Source organism: Haematobia irritans, chromosome 1 (genome assembly GCF_050003625.1).
Source record: "Haematobia irritans isolate KBUSLIRL chromosome 1, ASM5000362v1, whole genome shotgun sequence".
Lineage (NCBI taxonomy): Eukaryota > Metazoa > Arthropoda > Insecta > Diptera > Muscidae > Haematobia > Haematobia irritans.
In genome coordinates, this window is record NC_134397.1 from 159,688,726 (window position 1) to 159,714,145 (window position 25,420).

General features: G+C 29.7%; 1 protein-coding gene across 1 annotated transcript in view; it reads left to right on the forward strand.

Moving 5' to 3' along the window:
* 5-HT7 (5-hydroxytryptamine receptor 7) overlaps positions 1 to 25,420 on the forward strand; it is a 566,265-nt gene that overhangs the window by 229,241 nt on the left and 311,604 nt on the right. The window contains exon 2 of the mRNA XM_075292052.1: positions 21,652 to 21,701. The gene's annotated coding sequence lies outside the window, so the exon portion shown is untranslated. The remainder of the gene's footprint in view (positions 1 to 21,651; positions 21,702 to 25,420) is intronic.

Sequence of the window (25,420 nt, forward strand, 5' to 3'; positions counted from 1 at the left end):
TTATAATTTTAGTGACATCCTAGGTGTTAAAAGTTTCATAACACTCTCGATTTTAATCATACTCATGTTTTTAGTCAGGTTCTATAGGTAAATTATGAGTAAAATTATTCGTGAGTCACGAGGCTTTTCGTGAGTCACGATATTTTTCATGAGTCACGACATTTAAAAGATTTTAGTGCGTGAGTGTGCGTGCATACTAATTTTCTTTTCGTGAACGTGCGTGAGTGTGCGTGAATAAGATTTCTCCGTCGTGAGTGTGAGCAAAATATTACTCACGTGCACACTTCTACTCTCTAGGTCTCTCTTTCTAAACACATATATGTTTATAGGGTATTTCCAAATTAATATATATGTTAATATATATAAGCATATTATATTTACAAACATTTTATGTCCTAAACATAATATGTTCTAACATATTAAAATATATGTCCCAAACATGTTATGCTAGTTTATGAACATTATATGATTGCACTCAAAAATATTGTGTTAAAAAATGTGAGTTCCAAACATATAATTTTTACACCCAAACATATGAAAAACAGTCTTTTTCGTCCGTGTATAGAAATAGAATTTTGAGATCATTTTTTATAGAAATAAAATTTTGAGAAATCAAAGTTTCTATAGAAATAAAATTTTGACAAAATTTTCTGTAGAAATAAAATTTGTTTTGTTTTTTTGTTTATATTGTTGGTGTCATCCACATATACGTCTGTCCTCTCAGCCATCTATCGGTGTTGCAGTTATTTTCCTCTGTTATTTGTCTAGAGTTCCATTCTGCCAGGACCATTTTACTGGCGTCAGATTGTCACACTCGGCAGCTATGCCCAACGCCATTCTCCGCCCCAGCATCCGCCATTTCACCCTCCGTCTCCCCAATTATCCTTTTATGACGATCATGTTTTGTGTTTCCGTCCATTCTGCCAACATCTTCGATCTCATCGCATCCATTGCGGCTACACTTTTTATCTGAGCCTTATGTCTTAAGTCCATAATAGTCTCCAAGGCTCCGGTTGAAGTGGTTTTCATAGACCCAATTATGCCAAGACAAAACAAATCCGTTGGACCCGTTGTCAAATTTCTATGTTGCACTTTCTCGCCATTGATGTTCACTAGACTATGAATGCATTTCTTAGGATTGGCTTCATTACGCATTACCTATACATTAGAGCCCAGCTCTCTTGTTCACAATGCCGATGTTGGGCTTTGGCTTTCTCTGTTATATTTTTTATGTGACTCTTTCAGTTCAGTTTCCTGTCTAAGGTTACTCCCAAGTACTTTATTCATACCTTGCCATCGTATACATAAATATAGATACTCGAATGTCATCAACAAAACCCATGATTTCCCTCTATGTGAATGTGACAAAATATTAAGCAATTTTTAATATTTATTAAGATCTTGTTTGACAGAATATTGCGCATATAGTTTGTGTCCTGGTGTGTATTAGGTCTATTCCTCTATATCCTAAATATTGTTTGGTTGTCATATTATTCTATGTACAACCGAACGCATATTTCATTCTTTTCATTGTAAACCAGACCCCGTCCACTCTCCCACAATTCTAAACAATTTACAAATAAATTGGATATTTGGACATTTACTTTGTTTTTGGTGAATTCGGCGGTAATTTATTACCATCAGCCATCGTAAATTATAAAGCTTAATTTTGTGATATATTGCATATTTTGATGTCAACTCAAACGAGAATAAATCATGGCAATTAAAGTGGGGACTGCAAAGGAATAAAGAATTTCAGTTTAATTCTGGTAATTTTGGTTAAGGGATTGTAAACCAACTGAAAGGGGTTTTTCATTTGGTTTTAATTCCATTCATGAATAAATTGGGGAGACAGAGAATTTATTTAAATTTTGAAAAAAAAAAATAATTTCATTTATGATCTAAAGCATTTAGGTCGATAACATACGAGCAAATTTTATTCGATTATATAAATATTTCTAAAAAATATACGATGATTATATTTCTTCTCTATATTTATTGAAGTGTCATTTTGTTTATTTTTGGCAATTGATGTTTTAGTTTGAAATTGTTTGTTCAAGTAAAAGTAATAAATTTTGTTTGCAACATTTTTTCTTTGATTTGCTATTGTGGCGTGCCGAGGTAGCAAACAAACCAAACACTGTCTTTATCAGTAAGAGCTTAAAATTGTTTGTATTTTGAGTTAAAGTTGCAGATGATTAATGAAATGTCAACAAAAAGTGCATTGACTAATGGTATATAGTGTATGTTTTTTGTATAAAAAATAAACTTTAACGAATTCTGGTTCAGTGTCGTTTGTATTCTACAAAAAAAAGTTTTTTCTTTGTTGTAATTGGTTGGCAAGTATTCCTTTCAAAATTTGTGAAAGTGGAAACGCTATAATCGTGATTTACAAACAGTAGCAGAAATAATAAATATTCGGCCGAGTTGAATCTTACATACACTGAATAAATATTGTAATGAGACCAAAGATTTCTTGTCCTTAAAATAAAAATACGACTTTTGTTTAGCATTTTTTCTTTTAACGCTAAGAACTTTTCTTTCAAAGTAAATTAAAAAATTTAGTGACACTCGTTGAATTGTTTTTTTTTTTTTTATCAAATATTCGAATTAGTTTGCTCTAAACGAAAATACGAAATAGTTTGTCTAAAATTTTTCTTTGGGTGTATAGTAAAGCGATTCGAATAAAAATTGGGTGTCTTGACATGATAGAAAATTTTGTTTTACCGCAGAAGTGATGAGTTGTCATAGGACGGATGTTGAAATGTTGAAAATAACATCAAATTGTAGAATCAGTTTCGATTTGGCATGAAATGGCTCTCCTCTATTTTGGCCTACTCCCGGCCGTCTTGAGATGATGGATTTGGTCCTTTTTAGTTTAACGAACGAAGTTACTCATTTTTAAGTGGAATCACACATAAGGATACTGAAAAGTTTAACGACTTTTGGAAATGCGTCTTCTATGCTACGCAAAATTTGCATTCGTATTTTAAGGACAAAAAAGAAAATCTTTGGCCTCACGATATTATTGTTTTTTTTTTTTCATTGTAGAAAGTCTGTGAAACACTCGGAAATGATGGCAGCATTATTGTTAACCATTGCACTATTCGAAAAAGTTTTCCTTTGGTTTTCCTTTTTGGAGCCACCGTGGTGCAAAGGTTAGCATGCCCGCCTTGCATACACAAAGTCGTGGGTTCGATTCCTGCTTCGACCGAATACCACAACGTTTTTCAGCGGTGGATTATCCCACCTCAGTAATGCTGGTGACATTTCTGAGGGTTTCAAAGCTTCTCTAAGTGGTTTCACTGCAATGTGGAACGCCGTTCTGACTCGGCTATAAAAAGGAGGTCCCTTGTCATTGAGCTTAACATGGAATCGGGCAGCACTCAGTGATAAGCGAGAAGTTCACCAATCTGGCATCACAATGGACTGAATAGTCTAAGCGAGCCCGATACATCGGGCTGCCCCCTAACCTGACTTATCCTTGGTTTAAGAGAAATTTGCCTTACATTAAAGACGTACAACTGTGACGGAGTGTTGCAAAGTGGAAAAGATACAAAATTATGCAAAAATTTTGTACGAGAAGAAAATTTTGTAAAAATTTTATATAGAAATACAATTTTTATAAACTTTTCTATAGAACTAAAATTTTGACAATATTTTCCATAGAAATAAAATTTTGACAAAATTTTCTATAGAAATAAATTTTTGACAAAATTTTCTATAGGAATAAAATTTTGAAAAAAATTTTCTACAGAAATAAAATTTTGACAAAATGTTCTCTAGAAATAAAATTTTGACAAAATTTTCTATAGAAATAAAATTTTGACAAAATTTTCTATAGAAATAAAATTTTGACAAAATTTTCTATAGGAATAAAATTTTTAAAAAAATTTTCTATAGAAATAAAATTTTGACAAAATTGTCTACAGAAATAAAATTTTGACAAAATATTCTCTAGAAATAAAATTTTGACAAAATTTTCTAAAGAAATAAAATTTTTGCAAAATTTTCTATAAAAATAATATTTTTAACAAAATTTTCTAAAATAAAATTTTGACAAAATTTTACAAAATGTTAACAAAAATGTCTATAGAAATAAAATTTTGACAAAATTTTCTATAGAAATAAAATTTAGACCATTGGCGGAGCTAGAAATTTTGTCGAAATTTCCGAAGCGATAAATTACCCCTATTGATAAAACTATACATCCTCAATTTTATTGCGGTGTTAAAGGCAATATGCAGCAAAATCAATAAAAAACAAAAAAACTCAATCACAAAAATTAGTTGTATCAATTAATTTTTTAATTGGCTTTGATGATTGATACTATCATTTTTTTTTGATTGAATACATTTCAATTAAAAACAAGTAAGTAAAATCTAAAGTCGGGCGGAGCCGACTATATTATACCCTTCACCACTATGTAGACAAACATTTGTGTTACCATCTCAACTACTTAAAATTTGCTGGGAGCTATATAAAGGTTTGCATTTCCAGATACAAATACTTTTAATGGAAACAATTTTTTGTACTTCTACAAAAACTCTAGAATTAAAATTTAAATCGGCTAACGCCCTGGGATGATACACAATGTTAGTAAAAAATATGGGAAATATGAAGCGAGAGAAATTTTAATGCAATTGTACAAAAGAGATTTTTAATTTTTCAGGCGATACATATGTATTCGAGATATAGGACAATTAGAGTAATATTTACAATTTTTGCTACACAGCAGTGGCGATTTTACAAGGATATTGGTTAGATCTCGCCAAGATATGTGTAGGGCGACTTGGAGCCTTATTTAAAACTCATCCGTTCTGTGGAAATTTTGGCATTGCAGTGTGTAGGATATGGGGAAATCATCACAGAATTTTGTGTAAACTGTGAGAATTTTGGCCATATTTGTATTCTCTGTGGAAACTATCCAGTCAATTGGAGGAAAATCCCATTGAAAATGGGTCTAAAATATGAAACAGTCGACCATACTTCCCCAACTCTGGTGTACGTATATATGGGAGCTATATACAATCTGAACCGATTTTGAATAAATTTGACATGTATAGTTAGAATAATAATTCTGCTATCTATGCGAAATTTCACGTAAATGGGAGTATAACTTTGGCCCCCCTGGTCATATGAGTGCAAATCGGACGGGAGATATATATGGGAGCCATATCTAAATCTGAATCGATTTCAACCAAATTTGGCACAATTACCTATACTACTAAACGTACTCCTTGTGCGAAATTTGAAGCAAATCACGGCAAAACCCTGGATTTTGAGGCCATATAAGTTCAATCGGACGAAAGATATATATGGGAGCTATATCTAAATCTGAACCGATTTTAACAAAATTTGACACACTTAACGATACTATTAAACGTACCCCTTGTGCAAAATTTGAAGCAAATCACGGCAAATCTCTGGCTTTTGTGGCCATATAAGTTCAAATCGGACGAAAGATATATATGGGATCTTTATCTAAATTTGAACCGATTTCAATCAAGTGTACCAAGCATTGGTAGAATGCCAATTCTACCCTCTGTGCAAAATTTCATGAAGATCGGTAGTAAATTTTGGGCTCTGTGGTCATATGAGTCTAAATCGGACGAAAGATATATATGGGAGCTATATCTAAATCTGAACCGATTTGGCTGATATTTTGCAAGATTTGCGAGATTCATTAAATATTTGGATGTACGGTATTTCAAGAAAATTGGTTGATAAACACGCTAACTATGACCACATCGTAGATAATTATATATGGCAGCTATATCTAAATCTGAACCGATTTTTTCCAAAACCAATAGCAATTGTCTCTGTCTCAAGAAACGGCCCTATGCCAAATTTGAGAACGATCGGACTTAAATTGCGAGCTGTACTTTGTGCACAAAATTACATATACAGACAGACGGACGGACGGACAGACAGACAGACGGACATCGCTAAATCGACTCAGATTTTAATTCTTACCCGATCGGTATACTAAAAGATGGGTCTATGACCACTATTTCGTGGCGTTATATACAAATGCACAAACTTATTATACCCTGTACCACAGTAGTGGTGAAGGGTATAATTAATTAGATCAATTAATTTCATGGTTGAAGACAAAAAATATTTTATTGTGTGTGGGAGCCGGTTCCACGACACCGCTATAAATAATCAAATAGCAACTTACCATTATTTAATATAACAAAACATAAAAGCATTGCTTTAAGTATGTGTTTGAAAAATATTGTTTGTTATTTATTTTTAATTCAAGACAACAAACATATGATTTTTATATTTTATTTAAAATGTGTGTTTTAAAACAGGACTAGAAATCATAAAGCAAAACATAAACTTAATATATTCATCGTGTATAAAAAATACTAAGAATAAAAAATTAAATAAAAGGCAAAAAATAAATTGAATATTATAATACGTCTATCTTCGATTAGTTTTTAAAAATTCTCTGAGAACAGAATACAACGAAGCAACTGTCGAGAGCAGTGGTGCCAACTCTGTGGATTTTTCGTGAATTTGACGATTTTAGATGGTAAATTGGGCATGTGATGATTTATGATTTTAATCAACGTAGTTATAAATTGACTATTTTTGATAATGTGCGTCTCAAGTTTCCTTTTAGTGTTTTTATTACGTGTTTTTAGTTGTAATGAAATATCAATACTAAAAAATATGCTTAACATACTCTCTCTGCCACAATCTTAATTGGATTAAACACATCGCAAAGCTTGAATTAAAATATAAAACAACTGTAGCTTTGATTATTCTGGGGGGGGGGGCAAGAACTATTCTGGGGGGGGGCATAGCCCCCCCCAGCACCCCCCTTGCTACGCCAATGATTTAGACAAAATTTTCTATAGAAATAAAATTTTGACAAAATTGTCTACAGAAATAAAATTTTGACAAAATATTCTCTTGAAATAAAATTTTGACAAAATTTTCTAAAGAAATAAAATTTTTGCAAAATTTTCTATAGAAATAATATTTTTAACAAAATTTTCTAAAATAAAATTTTGACAAAATTTTATAAAATGTTAACAAAAATTTCTATAGAAATAAAATTTTGACAAAATTTTCTATAGAAATAAAATTTTGACAACACTTTCTATAGAAATAAAATTTTGACAAAATTTTCTATAGGAATAAAATTTTGAAAAAAATTTTCTGTAGAAATAAACTTTTGACAAAATTTTCTATGGAAATAAAATTTTGACAAAATATTCTCTAGAAATAAAATTTTGACAAAATTTTCTAAAGAAATAAAATTTTTGCAAAATTTTCTATAGAAATAATATTTTTAACAACATTTTCTAAAATAAAATTTTGACAAAATTTTATAAAATGTTAACAAAAATATCTATAGAAATAAAATTTTGACAAACTTTTCTATAGAAGTAAAATTTTGTATACAAATAAAATTTTGACAAAATTTTCTATAGAAATAAATAGAAATAAAAATGTGACAAAATTTTCTACAGAAATAAATAAAAATAAAAATTTTACAAAATTTTCTGTTGAAGTAAAATTTTGGAAAAATTTAACTACTCAGCAAACCAATTTAGAAGTTCTTCTTAAGGCACAACTTTAGAAGCTATTCCTGAAATGTCCTCCCAAAGATGTTCTTTATTTAAACTGCACAGGAAGTTCATTTGAGTCAATTTTTATTGGAAAATTAAAAAAAAAGAAAATATTTGATGTCGAACGTTCGCGACAAGCGTTATAATGCATTAAAAATCATAAAAAAATTTAAAAAAATTATTTATTTGTCAAAATATCACAAAATGTCTTTATTCACATCCAAATCACTGAATTCCCATCACACCTTAAGAAGTTATGCAAATTCAGTGCAACGGCTGTTGAAATGGTGGAGATTCGTCCTATGACAAACCCATGTTAAAATCATCGCTTCTGCGCCAATTTTGCACCACTTCCAGATCCAAAAAGAACATTGTCACTACTTTTTTGGCGACGCTTGTTTTGCTGGGTATTAAATAATATTAAATTAATTTGGAAAAATGATCCGCTGGTACGAATTTTGGTCCAATTTTTGAAAGATGTTGGTTCAAATTAAAAATTCATCGTAGCAACGCTGAAAGCCAGGCTTGTGTAGATTTGTTATCTGGCATTATCTTTTCAATAACCCGTCGGGAATAATATCTTTTTTAATAATATCTCATATTTCTTTATTTTAAAGAAATAGAGTCCTTAACACTGTGCAACCGACATGTAGTAAAATTTTACTTTAATAATCTTTAATATTAGGTTAATATTTTTATCAGTGTATGATATTTAATATATCCTTAGGTTAAAAATTGGAAAAAATAAATTAAACTAATTTATACGAAATTAGATTCTCTTAGTATAAAATACCATTAGCATCATAGATTCTTACATATATCCCCTTCTATAATATAAAAGCTAAATTATAGGAAAAATTATTTATTATAAAGCAACGTTAAAAAAAAAACTCTTCTTTGTCTTTATCTAACAAAGTTAGAGGACAAAGTTACTTATTGACTTATCTTGGATGGTTGGCTGATTGTTTATCTTATGGCTTCTACCCCAAATAATATTATACGGATATGAAAATATCATGCATGGAAGGACATATGAATATTCCATTTCATTCTACTTCACACCATTTCTATAGCTTTTGATGTCGTTTATTGTGTGTGTGTCTGTTTTTTTTTTTTTTTTTGGTCCTGAAAATTGGCAATGTTTCATTCAATCTTCTCTCTTTGTGCGGAGATTTCATGAGCAATACCAAACTCCCCTATAACATGTATAACATTTCCAAGTTTGAGTAGAAAAAAAAAACTTTTTCTTTGACAAGCAAATTGATTCCAAAGAAATTTGGAAACAAAACAAATATTTTCCAAGTAATTTTCCTTCAATGGGGAAAAGAAAAATCTTAAAATCAAATTTTCACTGAAGCCTTTAATGTTCTTAACAAAATGGAATATGGTGAAAACTCACAGAAAGATTGTGCTTTAACTTAAGACAATATGAAGCAATTTTATTTTATATGAATATTGAAGAAAGTATCCATAAGTTGATTTGCTTACGAAACTTGTTGTATCAAATTAAGGGAATTACAAAAAATGTCATGTTGTTTAAAGTACTTTTAGATTTTTGTTGACGAAGAGATTTCATGCATAATAATTTCATGGATTTTGATATTAATTTTCTGCTAAAAAATTAGGAATTTAATAATGTCGATTGACGAAACCTTTCCACCCGACAACAATGGATTTGAGTTATTTATTTTTTATACCCTCCATCATAGGATGGGGGTATATTAACTTTGTCATTCCGTTTGTAACACATCGAAATATTGCTCTAAGACCCCATAAAGTATATATATTCTGGGTCGTGGTGAAATTCTGAGTCGATCTAAGCATGTCCGTCCGTCCGTCCGTCTGTTGAAATCACGCTAACTTCCGAACGAAACAAGCTATCGACTTGAAACTTGGCACAAGTAGTTGTTATTTACGTAGGTCGGATGGTGTTGCAAATGGGCCATTTCGGTCCACTTTTACGTATAGCCCCCATATAAACGGACCCACAAATTTGGCTTGCGATTGCTATAAGAGAAGCAAATTTCATCCGATCCGGCTAAAATTTGGTACATGGTGTTGGTATATGGTCTCTAACAACCATGCAAAAATTGGTCCATATCGGTCCATAATTATATATAGCCCCCATATAAACCGATCCCTAGATTTGGCTTGTGGAGCCTCTAACAGAAGCATATTTCATCCGATTCGGCTGAAATTTGGTACATGGTGTTGGTATATGGTCTCTAACAACAACGCAAAAATTGGTCCACATCGGTCCATAATTATATATAGCCCCCTTATAAACCGATCCCCAGATTTGGCTTGCGGAGCCTCAAAGAGAAGAAAATTTCATCCGATCCGGCTGAAATTTGGTACATGATGTTGGTATATGATCTAACGAACATGCAAAAATTGGTCTATATCGGTCCTTAATTAGATATAGCCCCCATATAAACCGATCCCCAGATTTGGCTTGTGGAGCCTCTAAGAGAAGCATATTTCATCCGATCCGGCTGAAATTTGGTACATGGTGTTGGTATATGGTCTCTAACAATCATGCAAAAATTGGTTCACATCGGTCCATAATTATATATAGCCCCCATATAAACCGATCCAAAGAGAAGAAAATTTCATCCGATCCGGCTGAAATTCGGTACATGATGTTGGTATATGGTCTCTAACAACCATGCAAAAATTGGTAAACATCGGTTCATAATTATATATAGACCCCATATAAACCGATCTCCAGATTAGGCTTGCGAAGCCTCAAAGAGAAGCAAATGGCATCCGATCCAACATGGTGTTGGTATATGGTCTCTAACAACTGTGCAAAAATTGGTCCACATCGGTCCATAATTATATATAGCCCCCATATTGGAGGAGCAAAATTCATCCGATCCGGTTCAAATTAGGAACGTGGTGTTAGTATATGGTCGCTAACAACCATGCCAAAATTGGTCCAATCCACAAAAATTGGTCCATATCGGTTCATAATCATGGTTGCCACTAGAGCCAAAAATAGTCTACCAAAATTTTATTTCTATAGAAAATTTTGTCAAAATTTTATTTCTATAGAAAATTTTGTCAAAATTTTATTTCTAGAGAAAATTTTGTTAAAATCTTATTCGGTTCATAATAAATTTTTCATCATTGTCAAAATTTTATTTCTATAGAAAATTTTGTTCAAATTTTATTCGGTTCATAATCATGGTTGCCACTCGAGCCAAAAATAATCTACGAAGATTTTATTTCTATAGAAAATTTTGTCAAAATTGTATTTCTGTAGAAAATGTTGTCAAAATTTTATGTCTACTTTGTCAAACTGAATTATATACGTATTAGATCGATCTTTTTTGATTTAATGTATACCACGTATGGACTTACATACAATTTAGAAGATGGTGTTAGGAGGTTTTAAGATACCTTGCCATCGGCAAGCGTTACCGCAACTTAAGTAATTCGATTGTGGATGGCAGTGTTTAGAAGAAGTTTCTGCGCAATCCATGATGGAGGGTACATAAGCTTCGGTCTGGCCGAACTTACGGCCGTATGTACTTGTTTTTTATTATTTTTTAATTTGATTATTGTACAATAGGTTATATATCCATTACAATATTTGGCCCAACGCCACTTGGCATTATTGGGCCAAAATTCATGATTGATTTAATGTTAAAGTGTTTCAACTGTGTCGACAATATCATTTTTGCATGTTCTTTTAAAACTCGAAATACTTGCATGATCTCTTAAAACTCCAAATACTCCTGATTCGATATAGCCATGTCCGTCTGTCCGTGAACACATTTTTGTAATCAAAGTCTAGGTCGCAGTTTTAGTCCAATCGACTTCAAATTTGGCACAAGTATGTGTTTTGGCTCAGAATAGAACCTATTGATTTTGGAAGAAATCGGTTGAGATTTAGATATAGCCCCCATATATATATTTCGCCCGATATGGACTTATATGGCCCCAGAAGCCAGAGTTTTACCCTAATTTGCTTAAAATTTTGCGCAAGAAGAACAATTAGTACTATAGTCAAGTGTGACAAATTTTATTGAAATCGGATCAGATTTAGATATAGCTCCCATATATATCTTTCGCCCGATATGAACTAATACGGTCCCAGAAGCCAGAGTTTTACCCCAATTTGGTTGAAATTTTGCACTAGAAGTACAATTAGTAGTGTAGTCAAGTGGACCAAATTTTATTGAAATCGGTTCAGATCTAGATATAGCTCCCATATATAGCTTTCGCCCGATTTACACTCATATGACCACAGAGGCCAATTTTTTGCTCCGATTTAGTTGAAATTTTGCACAGGGAGTAGATTTAGCATTGTAGCTATGCGTGCCAAATTTGGTTGAAATCGGTTCAGATTTAGATATATCTCCCATATTAGCTTTCGCCCGATTTACACTCATATGACCACAGAGACCAATTTTTAACTCCGATTTAGTTGAAATTTTGCACAGGGAGTAGAATTAGCATTGTAGCTATGCGTGCCAAATTTGGTTGAAATCGGTTCAGATTTAGATTTAGCTCCCATATATATGTTTTTTGATTTCGACAAAAATGGTCAAAATACCAACATTTTCCTTGTAAAATCGCCAAAAAAGTTGTAAAAATTACTCTAATTTTCCTAAACTTCTAATACATATATATCGAGCGATAAATCATAAATAAACTTTTGCGAAGTTTCCTTAAAATTGCTTCAGATTTAAATGTTTCCCATATTTTTTTACTAACATTCTGTTCCACCCTAGTGCATTAGCCGATTTAAATTTTGAGTCTATAGATTTTGTAGAAGTCTATCAAATTCTGTCCAGATCGAGTGATACTTAAATGTATGTATTTGGGACAAATCTTTATATATAGCCCCCAACACATTCGACGGATGTGATATGGTATCGAAAATTTAGATCTACAAAGTGGTGCAGGGTATAATATAGTCGGCCCTACCCGACTTTAGACTATCCTTACTTGTTATACTCTCCACCATAGGATGGGGGTATATTAACTTTGTCATTCCGTTTGTAACACATCGAAATATTGCTCTAAGACCCCATAAAGTATATATATTCTGGGTCGTGGTTAAATTCTGAGTCGATCTAAGCATGTCCGTCCGTCCGTCCGTCTGTTGAAATCATGCTAACTTCCGAACGAAACAAGCTATCGACTTGAAACTTGGCACAAGTAGTTGTTATAGATGTAGATCGGACGGTTTTGCAAATGGGCCATATCGGTCCACTTTTACGTATAGCCCCCATATAAACGGACCCCCCAAATTTGGCTTGTGATTGCTCTAAGAGAAGCAAATTTCATCCAATCCGGCTGAAATTTGGTACATGGTGTTAGTATATGGTCTCTAACAACCATGCAAAAATTGGTCCATATCGGTCCATAATTACATATAGCCCCCATATAAACCGATCTCCCGATTTGGCTTGCGGAGCCTCTAAGAGAACCAGATTTCATCCGTTCCGGCTGAAATTTGGTACATGGTTTACGTATATGGTCTCTAACAACCATGCAAAAATTGGTCCACATCGGTCCATAATTATATATAGCCCCCATATAAACCGATCCCCCGATTTGGGTTGTGGAGCCTCTAAGAGAAGCAAATTTCATCCGATTTGATTTGGTACATGGTATTTTGGTCCATATCGGTCCAGAATTATATATAGCCCCCATATAAACCGATCCCCCGATTTGGCTTGCGGAGCCTCTAAGAAACGAAAGTTTCATCCGATCCGGCTGAAATTTGGTACATGGTGTTGGTATATGTTCTCTAATGACCATGCAAAAATTGGTCGCTTTCGGTCCATAATTATATATTGCCCCCATATAAATCGATTCCCAGATTTGTCCTCCGGAGAGTCTTGGAGGAGCAAAATTCATCCGAGACGGTTGAAATTTGGAACATGGTGTTAGAATGTGGTCTCTAACAAAAACGCAAGAATTGGTCCATATCGGTCCATAATTATATATAGCCCCCATATAAACCGTTCCCCAGATTTGATCTCCGGAGCCTCTTGGAGGAGCAAAATTCATCCGACACGGTTGAAATTTGCAACGTGGTGTTAGTATAAGGCCGCTAATATCCATGCCAAAATTGGTCCATATCGGTCTATAGTTATATATAACCGATCCCCAATCACACAAAAATTGGTTCATATCGGTTCATATTCATGGTTGCCACTCGAGCCAAAAATAATCTACCAAAATTTTATTTTTATGGAAAACATTGTCAAAATGTTATTTCTATAGAAGATATTGTCAAAATTTTATTTCTATAGAAAATTTTGTCAAAATTTTATTTCTATAGAAAATTTTGTTAAAATTTTATTTCTATAGAAAATGTTGTCAAAATTTTATATCTATAGAAACTTTAAACTTAATTATATACGTATTTAATCGGCTTTTTTTAGTTTAATGTATACTACGTATGGACTACCTTGTAATTTAGAAGACGGTGTTAGGAAGTTTTAAGATACCTTGCCATCGGCAAGTGTTACCGCAACCCAAGTAATTCGATTGTGGATGACAATCTTCAGTAGAAGTTTCTACGCAATCCATGGTGGAGGGTACATAAGCTTCGGCCTGGCCGAACTTACGGCCGTATATACTTGTTTTTACTAACATTGTGTTCCAGCCCTGGGCATTAGCCGACTAAAATTTTAGGCCTATAGATTTTGTAGAAGTCTAACAAATTTTTGTCCAGATCGGGTCAGACGTAAATATATGTATATGGAAACATAAAACTGTATATGTTATATAGCGCCCAACACATTTGACGGTTTTGGTATGGTATAGACTATGTTGATCTACAAAGTGGTGCAAGGTATAATATAGTCGGCCCGCCCGACTTTTGACTTTCCTTACTTGTTTTTGCATAGATTCTATGAAAAAAATTTCGCACATTTTAAAATCATGAAAATAAACCACCATTTCATCATTGTTAATGCCCATCACTGCGTCACATTTTCTTGTCTTTATTATTATTATTATTATTATTATGTATTTTGAACAAGGCTATAGCATTTGTAACATTTGCTCCTTGACATTCAGCAAGTCATTGGCTTTCTTCTTACCATCTGCTGTCACGAGCATAGCAGAAAGCCATTCAACTGAAATATGAAACTTCTCTGGGGGAAAAATTGCTGTAGATTTCGCTTAAATCTCTTCAGCTATGGGCAGTTGGGGATTATTGCTCATATTATTCTCGCTGTTTTTACCAGTAGTCTTAGAAACACCACAAGTTTTCTATGAACATCCCAGCAAAAAAAGCGTCGGCAAAAAAGTAATAAAAGTGTTCTTTTTGGATCCGGAAGCAGTGCAAAATTGACGCAGATGCGATGAATTTAACATGGGCTTGTCATAGGACGGAAGTTCTCCATTTCAACAGTCGGTGAACTGAATTTGCATCACTTCTTTAGGTGTAATCCGAATTCAATGTTTTGGGAGTATATTAAAAAATGTTGTGATATTTTGTCAAATAAAAATTTTTATATTTTTTTTATAATTTTTAATGGATTCTAACGCTTGTCTGAAACGTTTGGCCTCAAATATTTTCAAAAATTCACATTTTTTTCAGATTTGATTTAGCATTTTTTTTTTCGACAAAATTTAAACAATTTGTACCATTTTATGAATTCTTAAACTGTTTTTAACCAATTTGAAACAAAAAAGTTAAAATTACCCATTAAAAATATGAAAAAAAAAACATTTCTTTTTTAAATTGAATGAAAAGAACTTCCTGTGTAGTTAAAATAAAGAACATCATTGGGAGCACATCTTCTGGAAGTGCTTTTGAAGTTGTGCCTTTGGAAGCACTTCCAAATTTTTTTGCTGGGATGTACCATAGCCCCTCCTTGGGTGTTAACACTGGGTGAGCGAATGAATGTGGGTGTGAGAGTGAGTACTTTTCGAGGATTTTACAAAAGTATATGAGCAGCCTATGCAAACTTATCATACGCAGTCGTATATTCTCAGGCAGTTGAAGAGTCTAGACCTCTACTGTGCTACACTCCCCATATGTACACATCAAGAATATGTACAACAGACGCATTCCATTAACAGAAAAAAATGAATAAGTATGAGCGTGTACTGTATATAAATACAAGTAGCACATTCACAATTGGTACTAAAACTAGTGTGGAGAATAAATGGAAAAACTTTTTGAAAATGTTAATGATTTCAATGACCTTGTACGGGTGCCATTTAGTATTTAGATAATGATCAGAATAACAAGAGAAATGTTCACCATATGAAAATAAATGCAATTTATTTCAATAATAAACTTAGAAGTAAGCCTAACGTGGGAGGGCCTTCAGCCGCGACCAATTTTATTTAAATTATGGAGCGCAAATTAGTAATGAGGGATTGACAATAGATGGTGCAAGTCGGAATATACGTACCAGACACTACTGATACTATACGAGGGTTGCCATTTATTTGACGGGAGTTGACAACCCTCGTGACAGCTCTATCGTAAAGCTTGACATTTTTGAGGTTATACCACACGGATGAAAAAGACTGTTTTTCATATGTTTGGCTATAAACATTATATGTTTGGAACACAAATTTTTAAACACAATATTTTTGAGTGCAAGCATATAATGTTCATAATCTAGCATAACATGTTTGGGACATATATGTTAATATGTTAGAACATATTATGTTTGGGACATAAAATGTTTGTAAATATAATATGCTTGGATGCAAACATATATTAATTTAGAAATAGCCTATAAACATATATGTGTTTAGTAGCTTGGAGCGCTATTTAACAGGGAGCGATATTGAATTAAGTTGGTGGTGGTTGCTTGTTATTACAAAATTAACATTTTATTTTTCCTTGGGCAATTGATCAGCTACTTCTTTGATCCTTACAAACTGTGTGGTCCGCTGTTGGAATCCCCGTCCGGCAAAAGGTACAATTAAAATAAAAAAATCATACAATTGAATAATTTATTCTACAATGTTTGTATTACAGAAAACGGTGCTAAGAACTAAAAAATCTCGTGGAAGTGAGAAAGATGTGGAGGAATATACAATTGGGCAGAAACAAAATTTTGAGCATTCAGGTCGAAAACCTATGTTGTTAGCACCTATATTACCTGTTTATTTTCATAATTCATTATGATTGTAAATATATAAATAAATAAATAAAATTTTGAGCACAATATTGTTTGGGAGAATTTTTTTAAGCATATAATATTTTTGGGTGCAAAATGCTTCCAAACATATTATATGTTCACATAATAACATATTGTTTTTTGGAAGACAACATTATTGAATTTGGATGCAAGAATACAAAATGTTTGGAACTTAGACTACCCAAACATATATTGTTTAGACCAATATGCTTTCAAACATATTATATATTGGAAGAGATCAAACATATAAATGTTTGGGCAATAGCCAAAAATGTATATGCTTGAAGCAAAATATGTTTGGGAGTATATGTTACAGAAGCGATTTTTTGTGAGCGTGCAGGGTTGATAAAGTTGACATTTTTGTTCTTTTTTTGATACATTTCGACAGCCAAATGCACCGTGGCGCGACCGCGAGCCATTTGGTACTTTTTCATCACAATTACTCTATATAGAGTTATTCTGCCATAAATGTGAATATTTCTCTAAAAATTATAAATAGTGGACATTGAAGATATGAACATATTCCAAAATGAGGAAATTTTAGGTTTTATTGCAGGACAGGTTGGATAAAGTTGACACTTTTCTTCGATACATTTCGACTGCCAAAAGCACCGTGGCACGACGCGCGACCAATTTGGTACTTTTCCATCACAATACTCTAAAGTTATTCTACCGTAAATGTGAACGTTTCTTAGATATCTCCTCAACTCTAAAAAAGCGGACATTGATGAAATAAACATATTCCAAAATGAGGATATTTTAGTTTTTATCACAGGAGCTCAATATTTTTGAGAGGAAAATTGTTTATACAACATTCGTTCGCAAATGTGAAACGTGAAATAAGATTTTTTTCGGCACACTGAGGAATAAAGTATTATAAGATACCGTATATATTTGAAACGCCCCGAAGGAGACGAAATACACACATGGTGACTTTAGCAATATTACTTGGAGCTGGTCCCTGGTAGAATTCTAAAAAAAATGGTAACTTTTTTACTGCTTTGTAGATTGGTAGAATTCTTGATTTTGGTAGATTTTGTAATTTTTCACAAATTTTCTATTGAAATAAACTTTTGACAAAATTAGTTATAGAAATAACATTTTGACAACATTTTTTATAGAAATAAAATTTTGACAAAATTTTTTATAAAAATAAAATTTTGACATTTTTTATAGAAATAAAATTTTGACAAACTTTACTATAGAAATAAAATTTTGATAAAATTTACTATAGAAACAAACTTTTTACAAAATTTTCTATAGGAATAAAATTTGGACAAAATTTTCTAACAAAATAAAATTGTGACAAAATTTCCTATAGAAATAAAATTTTTAAAAAATTGTCCACAGAAATAAAATTTTTAAAAAATTTTCCACAGAAATACAATTTTTACAAAATTTTCTGCAGAATTAAAATTTTGACACTTTCTATAGAAATAATATTTTGATATTTTCTATAGAAATAATATTTTGAGAAAATTTTCTATAGAAATAAAATTTTTACAAAATTTACTATAGAAATAAAATTTTGACAAAATTTTTTATAGAAATAAACTTATTACAAAATTTTTTATAGGAATAAAATTTTGACAAAATATTCTATAAAAATACTTTGTTTTACAAAATTTCCTATAGAAATAAAATTTTTAAAAAATTTTCCATAGAAATAAATTTTTTACAAAATTTTCTGCAAAAATAAAATTTGTACAAAATTTTCTGCAAAAATAAAATTTGTACAAAATTTTCTGGAGAATTAAAATTCAATTAAAATTAAATGACACCATTTTCTATAGAAAAAAAATTGTGACAAAATTTTTGTTGAAATAATAGTTTGACAAAATTTTTTATAGAAATAATATTTTGACAAATTTTCCTATAGAAATAAAATTTTTAAAAAAATTTCGCAGAAATAAAATTTTTACAAAATTTACTATAGAAATAAAATTTTGACAAAATTTTTTATAGAAATAAACTTTTTACAAAAAAATTAGGAATAAAATTTTGACAAAATTTTCTATAAAAATATTTTTTTTTTACAAAATTTCCTATAGAAATACAATTTTTAAAAAATTTTTCATAGAAATAAATTGTTTACAAAATTTTCTGGGGAATTAAAATTTTGACAAAATTTTCTATAGAAATAAAATGTTGACAAAATTTTTTGTAGAAACAATATTTTGACATAATTTTTTATAGAAATAATATTTTGACAAAATTTCCTATTTTTCCTATTTTTAATCTTCCAAGATCATAATCGACATTGTCCTTGTATAAAGATGTAGCCAAAACTATTTTACCTATATATGGATTATTCAAAAAGCAGATTTTAACGTACGTTTATAAAGTTTTGCACAATATAAGATTTCATACCAGCCAGCGTAATCATGGTATAAATACAAGAAATCATATGAATTAGTACGTTGTCAGGTGTCGCTTGGAAATGTCAAAGCAGAGAATCAAATTTATGGGAAGCATGCAATATAATGATTTGCCATTGTATGTTAAAGATGCACAATCAATATCAATATTTAAACAAAGATTAAAGCGTCATCTAATTGACAATATTGAAATGCTTATAATATGATGATGGGAATAAGCAGAATTTGAATTTATGCTAAATATAATTGAACAAGATTTAAAATTATTATTATTAGTATTATTATTTATTTTCTTTTTTTTTTGTCTTTTAATGAAATATGTTGTAATTGCATTTTGACTTCACTAACAGTTTAAATGTTGCCAGATTGCCTCAATAATGCCATTATGGCGCTGAAGCTATAAATATTTTTATAAATGTATATATATAATTAATTTATAAAAATGAATTATTAATAATATAATAAAATGTTATACAAATACAAAAAAAAATGCGAAAATAAAATTTTTACAAAATTTTCGGTAAAAAAAAATGTACAAAATTTTCTATTGAAATAAAATTTTGCAAAATAAGATTTTTTTTTTTTGAAACCTAAAAAAAATGTCCAAATCGGTCTAGATTTTAATTTACGTATACTTTTACAATAGTCTTTAAATTTTATGTTATGTAATTTTACCACCTTTTGGCTTCGAAAAGTAAATTATTAATAAATTTTTAGTACTTTTTCGTCAACATCATTTATCATCCCTGTTACAGGATCTCAACATTTGTGAGAGGAATATTGTCTATACCACATTAGTCCGCAAATTTGAAACAAGTAATGTTTTTTTTTCCAGAAAGAGACGAAATACACACATGGTGTCTTTAGCAATAATGCTTAGAGCCGGTTGCCACAGTTGGTAGAATTCTACAAAAAATGGTAGATATTTTCTGTTTTGTAGATTGGTAGAATTATTGATTTTGGTTGATTTTGCAAAGAGGTACTTCTTCATAAATGTTCTATTGGAATAAACTTTTGGCAAAATTTTCTATAGAAATAAAATTATGACAAAGTTTTCTATGGAAATAGAATTTTGACAAAATTTCCTATAGAAATAAAATTGTGACAAAATTTTCTATTGAAATAAAATTGTGACAAAATTTTCTATTGAAATAATATTTTGCAAATTAGGATTCTTTTTAGAAAATCTAAAAAAAAATGTCCAAATTTGTCTAGATTTAAATATACGTATACTTTTACAATAGTCTTTCAATTTGATATTATGTAATTTTAGCAACTTTTGGCTTCGAAAAGAACATTTTTAATACATTTTTAGTACTGTTTCGTCAACATCATTTATCATCTCTGGGTTGTACCAACTCAGTACATTTTGACATACGAGCACTATTTGTGTTGTTTACGGACTCTTAAAAGATTCATCTCGCCCAAAAAATGGAATTAAATCATTCGTGCGATTATTTTTTACAAGTTTCGACGTAGATTAACTCAACAACAGTACATCGAAGAACTTAATTAAATTTGTGTCGATGCAGCTCGGGCAGGGACCAGTTTAGCGATGGTATCAGGTCTGCCATTTTGGTCCAAAAAATTATTAAATTTAAAATTTTGTCCGATGGTCGGACCAAATGGAATTTGGTTGAATTTGGTCCACTTTCGTCAAATCGTTAATTTTATTTCTGTAGAAATAAAATGTTGACAAAAATTTCTATAGATATAAAATTTTAACGAAATTTTCTATAGAAATAAAATTTTGGTAGATTATTTTTGGGGATCGGCTATATATAACTATAGACCGATATGGACCAATTTTGGCATGGTTGTTAGCGGCCATATACTAGCGCAATAAACCAAATTTAACCGCTTACCAAATTTTAACCGGATCGGATGAGCTTCGGAGGTCGAATCTGGGGATCGGTTTAAATTGGGGTTATATATAATTAAGACCGGTATGTACTAATTTTTGCATGGTTGTTAGAGACCATATACTACCATCACGTACAAAATGTCAACCGGATCGGGTGAATTTTAAATGTACCGAATATTCGGACAACAGAAACTTCCAGAGGTTACGATGGGAAGCAACAAATATCTCAAAGATATGTTTGACTAGTTTAATATTCATCAATCTCTCGAGGAGATGGCTAAGAAATACTTACCTCAAGTGGGTGCATAAACGTAAGAAAATACCAGCAAAATGTAAGGCAGATGGTATGTGAAGTTCCACTGGTGTCAACTTTATCAACTCTGCGATGAATAATCTATGGAAAAATGTAGCGAGCACACCTAGAAAATGTGATTCCATATTAACTTGATGACCAAGCTAAGAAGCTTTAATTTGAAAGGGAAATAAATCTGACTACATTTTTGGTATTTATGTTGATAAGTAATCACTATTAAATATTTATATCTTTGGACTTCTCTAATCTGTTCAGTTGAAAGAATTAATATATGATAACGATAATTAAATTGACTTTGATTTATATATAGCCTATGTGATATATTTAATTAAAAATCATTTTATTTTCTATTTCTGTCTTTTTCTTACAGTTCAACAAACGTTTAGAAATTAAGATTAGAACGCAACATCAAACTTGAAGGTAAGTACCTGTGAAATTTTTTTTCGATAAGATTTGTGGTGCACATCGAATGTGAAATGGACAGTAATTCGAAAATCGTTTGGTAGTTTGAAATATACTCAACAAAGCGTGGCAAAGTAACAGATCTAACAACATAGCTGACGTGTTATTCAATCGTTTGACAGAAAGACAATCGTAACATCAACATTAGTGGGATTGAATGTGCATTAGGTTGATTACACCGTATCACAAAATTCAGAAGAGATAAAAATCGTCAACAATAATTTAGGCGCCTTATTTTCTAATCAGAATTAAACAATGAAGTCTAAGGTGATTCACGATCGCATTAGGGGATATGGTATACAGTGAACACGTAATCTCTCTCCCTTCTTATAGATGTTATATCACTTATTTAGGTATCGAAATATTGGTCTAAGACCCAATAAAGTATATAAAGGGTGGCTCATATGTAATGCAACAAAATAAATCGATAATTTACTACTTTAGTTTATGTTGAATATATGCAATATTTTGTCAAATTTTTACTTCTATAGAATTTTTTGCAAAATTTTACTTCTATAGTAAATTTTGTTAAAAATTTATTTCCATGGAAAATTTTGTCAGAATTTTACTTCTATAGAAAATTTTGTCAAAATTTTATTTCTGTAGGCAACTTTGTCAAAATTTTATTTTATTTCTATAGAAAATTTTGTAAAAATTTTATTTCTATAGAAAATTTGTGAAAATGTTATTTCTATAAAAAAGTTTGTGAAAATTTTATTTCTATAGAACATTTTATACAAATTTTATTTCTATAGAAATTTTGTCACAATTTTATTTCTATAGAAAATTTTGGCACAATTTTATTTCTGTTGAAAAATTTTGTCAAAATTTTATTTCTATAGAAAATTCTGTCAAAATTTTGTTTCTATAGACAACTTTGTCAAAATTTTATTTCTATAGAAAATTTTGTCAAAATTTTATTTGTATAGAAAATTTTGTCAAAATTTTATTTCTATAGAAAATTTTGTCAAAATTTTATTTCTATAGAAATTTTGTCAAAATTTTATTTCTATAGAAAATGTTGTCAAAATTTTATTTCTATAGAAACTTTTTGTGAAAATTTTATTTCTATAGAAAATGTTGTCAAAATTTTATTTCTATAGAAACTTTTTGTCAAAATTTTATTTCTATAAAAAATTTCATCGAAATTTTATTTCTATAGAAAATTTTGTCAAAATTTTATATCTATAGAAAATTTGTCAAAATTTTATTTCTATAGCTAAATTTTATTTCTATAGAAACAGTTGTCAAAATTGTATCTCCACAGAAAATTTTTGTGAAAATTTTCTTTCTATAGAAAATTTTATACAAATTTTATTTCTATAGAAAATTTTGTCACAATTTTATTTCTGTTGAAAATTTTGTCAAAATTTTATTTCTATAGAAAATTTTGTCAACATTTTATTTCTATAGAAAATTTTATACAAATTTTATTTCTATAGAAAATTTTGTCACAATTTTATTTCTGTTGAAAATTTTTTCAAAATTTTATTTCTATAGAAAACTTTGTCAAAATTTTATTTCTATAGCAAATTCTGTCAAAATTTTGTTTCTATAGACAACTTTGTCAAAATTTTATTTCTATAGAACGTTTTATACAAATTTTATTTCTATAGAAAATTTTCTACAAATTTTATTTCTATAAAAAATTTTGTCAAAATTTTATTTCTAAAGAAAATTTTGTCAAAATTTTGTTTCTGTATACAACTTCGTCAAAATTTTATTGCTATAGAAAATCTTGTGAAAATTTTGTAAAAATTTTATTTCTATAGAAAATTTTGTGAACTTTTTTTGTTTGATAAAATTTTATATCTATAGAAAATTTTGTATAAATTTTATTTCTATAGAAAATTTTGTTAAAATTTTATTTCTATAGAAAATTTTGTCAACATTTTATTTCTATAGAAAATTTTTTCAAAATTTTATTTCTATAGAAAATTTTTGTCAAAGTTTTATTTATATAGAAAATGTTGTCAAAATTTTATTTCTATAGAAAAGTTTGTTAAAATTTTATTTCTGTAGAAAATCTTGTCAACATTTTATTTATTTAAAAATTTTATTTATTTTTAATTTATTTAAAAAATGTTGTCTAAATTTTATTTCTATAGAAAATTTTGTGAAAATTTTATTTCTATAGAAAATTTTGTCAAAATTTTATTTCTAAAGAAAATTTTGTTTCTGTAGACAACTTTGTCAAAATTTTATTTCTATAGAAAATGTAGTGAAAATTTTGTAAAAATTTTATTTCTATAGGAAATTTCGTGAACTTTGTTTTTGTTTGATAAAATTTTATATCTATAGAAAATGTTGTCAAAATTTTATTTCTATAGAAAATGTCGTCAAAGTTTTATTTCTAGAGAAAATTTTGTAAAAATTTTGTGTCTGTAGACAACTTTGTATTTTTTTTTTTTGTTTAAAGAAAATTTTGTGAACTTTATTTTTTGCTTGTTTGATAAAATTTTATATCTGCTCAAATTTTATATCTAAAATTTTTTGTGAAGTTTTCTATAGATATAAAATTTTATAAAAATTTTATTTCTGTAGAAAATGTTGTCAAAATTTTATTTCTATAGAAAATTTTGTCAAGATTTTATTTCTATAGAAAAATTGTCAAAATTTTATTTCTATAGAAAATTTTGTCAAAATTTTATTTCTATAGAAAATTTTGTCAAAATTGTATTTCTATAAAAAATTTTGTCAAAATTTTATTTCTATAGAAATTTTTGTCAAAATTTTATTTCTATAGAAAATTTTGTCAAAATTTTATTTCAATAGAAAATTTTGTCAAAATTTTATTTCTATAGGAAATGTTGTCAACATTTTATTTTTATAGGAAATGTTGTCAAAATTGTATTTTTACAGAAAATTTTTGTCAAAATTTTATTTCTATAGAAAATTTTTGAACATTTTATTTCTATAAAAAATTTTGTCAAAATTTTATTTTTATAGAAGATTTTGTCAAAATTGTATTTCTATAGAAATTTTTGTCAAAATTCTATAGAAAAATTTTAATAAAATTTTATTGCTATGGAACATTTTGTCGAAATTTTATTGTTATGGAAAATTTTGTTAACAAAATAAAAAATCCGTGGTATTTGAACGAATGAACATTTTTTGGAGGGACATTTTCGCTTTTAGACATGTGCCCTTAGGACAATCTCCCATTTTTTTTTTTTGGTTGAGTTAGCCATTAGATAATTAAATTTTCTTTTTATCTATACTTACGTCACAACCTAATACATTATAGGATTCGAACATACCGGTACTCTCCCATTTATCGCCCGCACAATATACAATTCCAAATAAGCTCATATTAAGTCTTTAAAAAATAAAATCGCAACAAGCAAAAATTGACAATCCCAAAATCCATTCACGCTAAATTCCCAAATAAAAAATGGCTCTGCTCTGCTCTTGTTTTCGTACTCAATTAAATCCCTGCCAGTTTTCCCATTTAATAGCAGAAGCTCTTTGTTTCTGCCATAAAATAAAGCTAAGCTCCAAGTAAATAAATTATTCGCAAAAAACAACCTTTTTCACGTTTTTTAGGAAGTCCAAAAATATTTGCAATATGTTCAAATATGCTAACGAATCTCCAGAGTGGTCAAGTTTATTTGGGAATATTGGGTCCACTGGTTTGTTCTTACTTGTCCTTTTTGATTCCCCAAATAAAACAAAAA